This window comes from Mesocricetus auratus, unplaced genomic scaffold (genome assembly GCF_017639785.1).
Source record: "Mesocricetus auratus isolate SY011 unplaced genomic scaffold, BCM_Maur_2.0 Super-Scaffold_100007, whole genome shotgun sequence".
Classification (NCBI taxonomy): domain Eukaryota; kingdom Metazoa; phylum Chordata; class Mammalia; order Rodentia; family Cricetidae; genus Mesocricetus; species Mesocricetus auratus.
Genome location: NW_024429191.1, coordinates 26,066,001 through 26,074,721, shown reverse-complemented (window position 1 = coordinate 26,074,721; position 8,721 = coordinate 26,066,001). Strand labels below are relative to the sequence as shown.

The following is an 8,721-nucleotide window of genomic DNA, read 5'->3' as shown; positions in this document are numbered from 1 at the left end:
TAACAGCAAGCACCTTCATTCACCCTCTGAGCCACAGGCCCCAGGAGAACTTATTCTTGACCACAAGCGGGCCACTAAGGAGAAAGCTCAATTAGGGGGAGGTCCCAACCCCTAGCTCAGCCTGCTCCCTTGTTTAGCTGATTTTCCCAGCTGTCACTGGACCTGGGTCAGTTAATGCTGCTAGATAATAAGCTCCAAGCGGGCAAGGGGCTCTATGTACACCAGTGCATACCTGGCTTTGGACAAGACGCTTGGAACAAAACAGGTAGTCGATAAAGATGTGATGGAGAAATGACTACTTGAAAATAGTTTGACTCTGGGGAGATGCGAATGAAGCCGAAGCTTCCTTCCTTCGGGGGTGGCAGGTGTCGCTGGTGATGGAGGCAAGCAGCAGAGAAGGCGTCCCTCCTTCTCCACCTCCAGAGTAGGGAAGCTGAATGCTCTAAAGCCGGAAGGTATGAGTCCAGCGCGGCCCTTAGGAGCCGGAGGTTGCAGATCAGGGGTGCGCAGGGAGCCCCTCACCGCAACCATTTCCGGCTCTTTGTGTGACAGCAGCCGCGGCGGAGGGGCCAGGCACGGAGGCCAGGGGAGGAGCCACCGCGGGCGGAGGGGCGGGGCCGCAGGCGGGGCGCGGCGGCTGGCCGGCGCAGCGGCGGAGCGGGGCTGAGCATCCTGCGCCCCGGCGCGGGGCCCTGCGGTAGCCTCGGGCCCCTCCCCTGGACCTGCCACCGACCCAGGTAAGGGACTATTGGAGATGTCCGGGCTGAGGCCGGGGCCGAAATGCTGCCTAGGCGGAGGATGCGCTCCTGAGGATGCGCGAGGGGCGGGCACAGCTTCTCCCAGTCCGCTGGGGGCGCTTGGCTTGGCGCCCGAAGCTATGCGGCCCCAGGTCCCTGGAGGCCCAGCTGCAGGCCCCGCGCTGCTCCTTCTCTCCTTCGCCGCACCGGGCGCCCTGGGCAGAGAGCGTCTCCCAGGAGGCGCCGGTACAGCGCGGAGGTCCCCGCGGCGACCGCAGCAGCAGGTGCGTGGCCTGGGCTGGAGCCGCCCACCCCAAGGGGAGACAGGGATACCCTCAAGGACCATGAGCACCTGTGGGGGCCACATCCCTGCGCCCAGGTACCGCAGATCTCTGGTGGGTACCCGCCTCTGCGGTCGCGGCTACCCCACTCCACCAAGGCCAGCGAGAGCCGCCTGGGCCCGCCTGGTAGGCAGTGGGGTACTGGGTGCCCGCGGGGAACCGGAGCCGGGCGGGGCCCGGGCCGCAGCGGCGCGGTTTGAGAGAGGGGGCCTCCGATGAGCCGGGAGGCATGGCTGACCTGCTTCCAAGCGTTCTGGCCTATGCTAGTACCTCTCTCCCGGCTGGCTGGGGGGAGGGAAGAGGTGGGGTGATGAAATCCCTGGGGACATGGTGTCCTTCATATGTAGCAGCTCACCTGCCTGTTGTGAGAGATTGTCATATCACCCCCAGGGAGGGAAGTCCTCCTGTGTGCACAGGACGGGAAGGAGTAGGCTGTGCTTAAGAGTGGGGGCAGGGAGCATGGTCCAACCGAATGATGGTTTTTCTAGCGCAACTGTCCAGGTGCTTCCCAGCCCAGGGAACCTGACTTTGAACTTGGCTCGCCCCGTTTCTTAGTGCCCACAACCCCACAGTTGGGCAAGAAGACTTGCAGGACAGACGGCAGGCAGGGACTCAAGTCAAGAGCCTATTGGCTCCTAAACTGCCATTTCTACCTCTTGCCCCCTACCCTTAGGGCAGGAAGTGACCAGCCTTACTCTTGGTCACAGGCCCTGCTAGAACCCATGCCTAGCACTCAGTGCACCCCCCTTGTAGAACGAAAAACATAGACTCATATCTGTAGTCAGGACTGTAAAGTCCTTGAAGGGAGTTGTCCCCACCACCATTGAACCCCCCCCAGCCTTCTCCCCCTCCCTGCAATGCTCTATGTCTCTCTTGTCTCCTGTCAAACTTGCTTGAGAAAGGAGCCAGTGAGTGCTGTTTATCTTGAAGAGCTAAATGTAAAAGGGTTTCCCATTGGATGCTGAGCAGGTGCCTCAGAAGTCATGGGATCAGAAAGGGAGCTGAGGCTAGGAGACATTTTAATAGGAAACAATGCCAAAGTCAAAATATTTGTTATCTCTGGTGGTTGACTTTCAGATGTAAGCTAGATGTGGGCGTGATACTGTCACCAAAATGACATATCTAGCAGCTGTTGGCTGCCTTGGCCTGGTGGGCAGGGAGGGGAGGGAGGGAGGGGAGGGAAGGAGAGAGAGAGAGAGAGAGAGAGAGAGAGAGAGAGAGAGAGAGAGAGAGAGAGAGAGAGAGAGAGAGAGAACACGTTTGTGAGCAATAGGTCAGGGGTTACTGTCACCAGAAGGCTTTTGTTGACCACCAGTCTCTACTTGTGGGGTGTGAAATTTTCCCATAGCTTCCTCACTGAAGCTAACTGCCATCTGCCCTGACTGTTACAAAGCCACAATCAACATGCTGCTTCATACAAAGCCAGTGCCTCTGGGTATTTCTGCTTGCTGAGCCCTCGACTAGTGGCATTAGCTCACTAAGCTTCTTTATTACATTTCCTGGCCAGATCTGACTGGTTGTATAGGAACCCAAGGCTGCCTTGTTCGCACTGTGGTGGAAAATGGAAAAGAAAAGCATGACTTAGGCGTTAGGCCAAGGGTGGGGGTATGCAGCTGTCTAGGTTCAGAGACTTTTGCTCAAATCAGATCACATGGAGAAGTAATTCAACAACTAGCAAAGGGCCCCAGCAACAGAACACGCACCCTCTGATTATTGTGGCCCCTCTGTGTTCTGTGGGCCTCTGAGGCTGTCATTGACCTGAAAGCTAAATTAGGTGATGAATAGGCAGCAAGCTAATTAGCATTGGGAACCATGTTACTGGAAAACAGTATAGGGCTCCTGTCCTCACATTCCAGCCTCAGCCTCCATGCTCCAAGAGGCTTCTTTGGGCCACTGTTAGCCCCAGGGTTCCCCCAAGAGCTTCACAAAATGGCCTTTTTGTAGCCTCCATGTGGCCACCATAACAATGAGTCTATTTCTTTACTGGCAAGTATTAATTATTCACTTATAGTTGACGAAACCAGACGTCAGTCACCTCATTGGAGCCTTTGAGAAAGGCCTTTGGTCTCCTCAAGTTGAGAGGCAAAGCCTTATCTAGGGTCCAGCGGATGGCCTTGCGTTTGTAGCTGGAGGTGGTTCGTGGAAAGGGAAGGCCGCAGTATGTGCCTTGCAGGCTGTGAATGGGAGGCCAGCTGTGGTGGGAGGGGCTGGTACGTCTTTGGATGTTCTTAGTAAATGAAGGATGCAGGAGAGTGCTGGACAGAACGCGTGACACACAAACACTCCCTATTTATGTCTCTGTTGTTGCGATGCATTATTTACAAGATCACTGAGAATCTGGCTCATGTGCACAGTTAACTCACAGCCCCCTCTAACCTCTCCAGACCTCTGGGGCTTACCTGAATCTTGTTTTTTTTCAAGGAGAGTTGGTCTGCCGGGTCAATTGCGGTGTGTGCCAAAGACATTGAAAAGGCATGTGATCAGACAAGGTGTTGGCCAGGGCTTCACCTGGCAGCTGCTGAAAGTGAATGTGGTAGAACTTGAGTAGGCAGGAGGAAGGGGGTGGGAGTAAGCGAGCAGAGGTAATTCTCACATTTCAGCACACAGAGTTCAGGAAGAAGTTCTTCCTCTGTGTGTATTCAGCGTTTTGCAACCAAACCAAAATGTCAAGGGCGAGCTTGGCTTTACTTCTGGGACAGACAGACAGAGCAGGGCAGTAGACTTGGGACGGGGGGATTTCTCCTAGGATTGCTGTGTACCTTCAACATGGGCACTGCCGTTTCTGACTTCAGCAGTTGAGCAATGGAAAGCAGTCTGCTCACCCTGTTACCTGTCTGCCGCCACTAAAGCCCCGGGATGAGATAATGTCTGTGAACCCCCAGTTGGAGAAGAAGTCATGGAAAGAGGAAGAGAAAGAGACTCCTGAGCATGGCTCTTTTGGATGGTAGTCTCCATTCCTAAAGGGACTGTTTATTAAGTGTAGTTGGAGCGTCCGTTTTACAAGTTGAATCTGTGGCTTCTCTGTGCCATGGAGCCAAAAGGAAACTGAAAGGCACTTTGTGGTTCACAAGTTCTATAGTGTCCTTATTTGTATGGGGGGGGGCACTCCCAGGATGCAAAAGTTTGCACAGTAGCTTTGTAGCTATGGCCATTGTACTAAGGACTCCCTCCCTCCCTTCTTCCCTCCCCCTCCCCCCTCCCCTCCCTCTGTGTGTGTGTGTGATATATGCCTCAGAAGCCATCCACTTGTGCCATGTTTCTTGGGCTCTGGTGACAGAAGTGAATTGGGTGCATTTATTGAGATGAATGGTCTGTAAGGACAGAGATTAGTGCAGCAGGCTTTCTTGCGGGGCTCTTTCTGCCTGGGTGACATTCTGAAAGCCTCACTTCAGCTCAGAAACAGTGTGATGACAGGGATAAGCAAATGGAACCTTCCAGAGGAAGAGACCCAATGATGACCTCATTCGTGGGGCCTTTTGGTTGGGTGCTGGCCTCAGTGGCCAGTCTTCTCAGAGTGGGGGTTCTCAGACTTCAGTCTCCAGGTGAAATGGAGGGAGTTTTGTATAGTTTTGCTGTCACAAAATACCCAACTTAAGGAAGAAAGCATTTCCTTTGGCTCGCAGTTTAAAGGGGGTCAGCCCATCATGACAGCAGGAGCACGAAGCAGCTGGTCACATTGCAGTCCCAGTCAGGAAGTAGAGAGAGATGAATGCTGGTGCTCAGCCTGCTTTTTATTATTAATTATTACTATTATTTATTTTATTATTATTATCCCTTTGTATTTATTCTGTGACTGAGGCCCACGGGATAGTGCCACTCACTCAACACTGAGGGTAGGTTTTTCAGAGTTTAAGTCCTGTCACACGACAGTGACGAATAACTATGACAGGATTGGAGGCTTTCCCCAGAAAGTAAAGGTGGTGGCCTGATTAGGAAACTTCCGGAGACTCCCAAAGTTTGGACCAGTTTCCTCTTGCAGGATTAAGAAACAAGCTGGGGCTGATTGAGAATTGCCCAGCTTTCCCTGAATGCTCATGAGATCAAAGAGCATGCAGAGCAGACCCTCATTACAGAGACTCATTATCTCAGTGCTGAGGGATTCTGAGAACACTTTTCATTTTGTGCTTTTAAAACGTGATGCTCTAGGATTGAATTCAACAAAGTGTGAATAGTGAGGTAAGAATTAAGATCTAAAAGTTTCCCCTCAGCCTCTAATTCTGTCACAGCTCCATGTGGGAAAGAGATAACGTTGTCACTTCTTATAATGCAAACTAGGGACATAAGATGGAAGGATTATCTACAGAAGTTTTCTTATACTCTTAGATGAGTAAAACTTCTGTAGATAGGGTGCCTCGAGGGACCATGGTATATTTTCAATTTCCTTTTTTTTGTAACCAGAGGACATGAATTTGGGTCATTGGCTCATGCAGAAAACAAATCATTAAACATTAATGAACTATGCAGTGCCTAGTGCCCCTCCCTCTGTGATAGATCAAGGCATCAAATCCAAAAAGGAAGTCTATTTGTGGCAGCAGTGGTAGCCTGAAGGGTGAAGAAGTTTGTGATGGGACAGGAGATGGTGGGTTCCAGCCATGAGTTCTGCTGTGGAAGAGGCTAGCCTGTTTATTGTTGTTTTATTAGACAGGAGATGGTGGGTTCTAGCCATGAGTTCTGCTGTGGAAGAGGCTGGCCTGTTTATTGTTGTTTTATTAGACTGGCTGTGTAAGGCCATTTTCATGCAAGTATATAACATACATCTTGCATATTTACCCCCTACTCCTCATCACCTTTCTCCTCCCCTCCTCCACATTAGTCCCCTTTGTCCCCATAGACAGTTTTGCTTCTACTCTCATGCCTATCTGTCCATGTGAGATTTTATACATCTGTATAAAACCTAGAACCCATAAATGAGAGACGACATGTGATATTTGTCTTTTCTGAGAGTGACTTAATTTTCTCAATATAATGAGTTCCAGTTGCATCGGCTTTTCTGCACATGACATGATTTCATTTTTATGGCTTAAAAAAATCTATTTCACTGCATACACAAGCCGCCTTTTCCTTATGCGTTCAGAATAGGTTGATCTAGACTTGAGCCTTGGCACAGGGTAGGATTTGACAAGAGGAGGGAACAAGCCACAGAGCTGTGGCAGCAGTCTGAGTGAAGGCACACAGCCAGGATGTCCTTAAACAGACTGATGACCCTGTACACTCTGGCCATCCTGGGCAGATGGTCCAAGCTGCGGAAGTGTGGCTTTAAGACTGTCCCTTATATGGAGGTAAATGTCCCAGCTAGCATCAGAATCATTTGCCTACGGGTTGGAAAGGCCCAGGGAGAGAAGATTAAATACAGTGATTCTTAACTGGTTGCTTGGGATTTTCCATTTTCTTTCTTTCTTTCTTTCTTTCTTTCTTTCTTTCTTTCTTTCTTTTTTGAAGTACATGTGAGGTTCAGTGGCGCAGTGATCAATATCTCACACTGCTTCAGCGCCACACTCCACAGAAAGGACAAAGGCGTTAATCAGTGATGTGATGGGGGACACTTTGAAACCTCTGCTCGTGCGTAATAAAATGTCGCTTGTTGGTAGGCCTCAGTGCTTTCGCTGTGAGTTGCAACAATCTCTGCAACACAGATTCTGACATCGTGGTTGAGCCTACTAGCACAGCAGCCTCCATACTTTCTGTGTATATGTGTATAGCTTCACAAGCATGTGTGTGTGTTCATATGGAGGCCAGAGATCAACCCCACAACCATGGGTGTCATTCCTCTGGAAGTTGTTCACTTTGTTTTCATATTATTATTACTATATTAATTTTAGATTCAGGGTTCCTCATGGGCCTGGAGCTCACCAATTAGGCCCAACTGGCTGACTAGTGAGCCTCAAGGACCCGCCTGCCCCCACATCCCCAGCACTGGTATTAGAAGCAAGTACCAGCAGGCCCAGATTTTATTTTTTAAAATAATGGGTCCTGGAGATCAAACTCTATTCTGAATACTTGCACAGTAGGCACTTTACCTAATACGCTTTCCCCCAGATCCCAGTCTCCATATTTCACAGAGAAACTGCCCCTTGGAAAGTCAGTGGATGTGATTTGGGAGCCCAAGTCAGCCTCAAATGGAACCATGTTCAGGTTGCAAGCCCACACCCAGGAAGGCAAGGTCTGCATCCTCCAACCTAGAGACCAACCCTGAAAGAACCCGCAGTCAACCGGTACCACACGGTCCTTGACTCTGAAAGTCCCCTCTTGGTTTCCTCGGCAGATGGTTCCTTTAGCCGGAGTTTCTGAAAGCCTCCTCCCCTCCCCACATACAAGTCTCATTGCAGTTACTCATGTGGCAGCTGCTGTAATCCCTAGTGGTGGCAAAATCAGCTGGGCACCATGGAGGGATGACTTCCTCCTTCATAAAGGCCTGGGAACTGTGGCCCTGAGCATGTGGCATTTGCTTACTTTTGGTTGTCACCAAAAAGCCTTCCTCAACCCCACTAGCCCTGGAAGCAGCTGAGAAAAGTGGCCTGATTCCTTGTGGAAAAACAAGAAGGCTAGATGGGCTTCCTGCAGATGTTCATGTGGAGGCTGACTTATGCTTCCTGGTTCCACCCTCAGATCCCCTGAGAACAGAGACTCTGCAGGTGACAGGGCTTCTGGTCCCAGGGGACAGACAGTGCAGTGAGGCACCGCCTAGCCAGCCGGTGCTGTGTACTGGCCAGGTGTCTCAACTCCTAGCAAGGAGGTCTGTGGGTTGTCTTTCACATTTAAAATTCCGCCCAAAGCAATGCATGCACATGTTTTTTGTTGTTGTTTTGTTTTGTTTTGTTTTTGCAAAATTAAGGATTGAAAGACTTTTAGTCCAGGACACTCTGCAGAGGGGGGCTTCTGGGGGCTATTTCTTTGAGTAGCTACATGCAGTCTCTAATGTTGTGTTCACACTCTGGGCTTGTCTCTTTTGGAGATTCACTTTCTTCTGTCACACCCTATCCTCCCACCCCGCCTCTACTAAGATGTCTGTTTTAACCAAATCACATGTAACACATCTATATCGTTAAGGTGCATCATTGATGAGAGCAGGAAGGCTAAGTGATGTTAGATTTCTTTTCTTACTTGGTGTTGTTGTGTTTCATTGGGAAATCAGATTTTTTTTTCTTAATGTCAAGTTAAATGTCAGCTTCTGCATCAGACTGTCTTCCCAGATTGCTGTGTGAGTCCAGTCCCTAAGCAGCCCTGTCACTGCATGCAAGAGCCGTGTGGGGGTCCCAGTTTCTTCATCACTGGGAAGGGAACTCTGTTGGATAACTACTCCCTTTTTTCATGTATTTTGAGCTTCAGAACCTATCATCCCCCTGCCCCAGTGGTTTCCTATCATCTGAGAAGTTTTTCCACCAGAGTGGAGCACATGCAGAAGCTGTGAGGTCAACATTGTAGGGCAGTGGGTGTGGTGGTGTGTACCTACATTGTAACACCACGGAGACTGAGGCCAGCAGACTGCAGTGAGCTCCAGGCCAGCTTGGACTCTAGTGAGACCCTCTGAAACAGACACCAATCAACCAGGCAGGGGAGAGGCTAACAGCCAGTTTAGGGGCTGCTCCATGGCACGGGGTGGGGCTATCTGTTCCTCTGTTTAGCCTTCCCACTGTCTCCTGCTC

General features: G+C 50.5%; 1 protein-coding gene across 3 annotated transcripts in view; it reads left to right on the top strand.

The window, feature by feature from the left end:
- Positions 1-616: 616 nt before the first annotated feature.
- Cyfip2 (cytoplasmic FMR1 interacting protein 2) overlaps positions 617-8,721 on the top strand; it is a 119,004-nt gene continuing 110,899 nt past the window's right edge. The window contains exon 1 of one of the 3 annotated variants that reach the window (XM_005071897.4): positions 617-737. The gene's annotated coding sequence lies outside the window, so the exon portion shown is untranslated. Of the gene's footprint in view, positions 738-882; positions 1,022-8,721 lie in introns of those variants that run through there. The other 2 variants (XM_013114761.3, XM_040748491.1) reach the window with 2 other exon arrangements.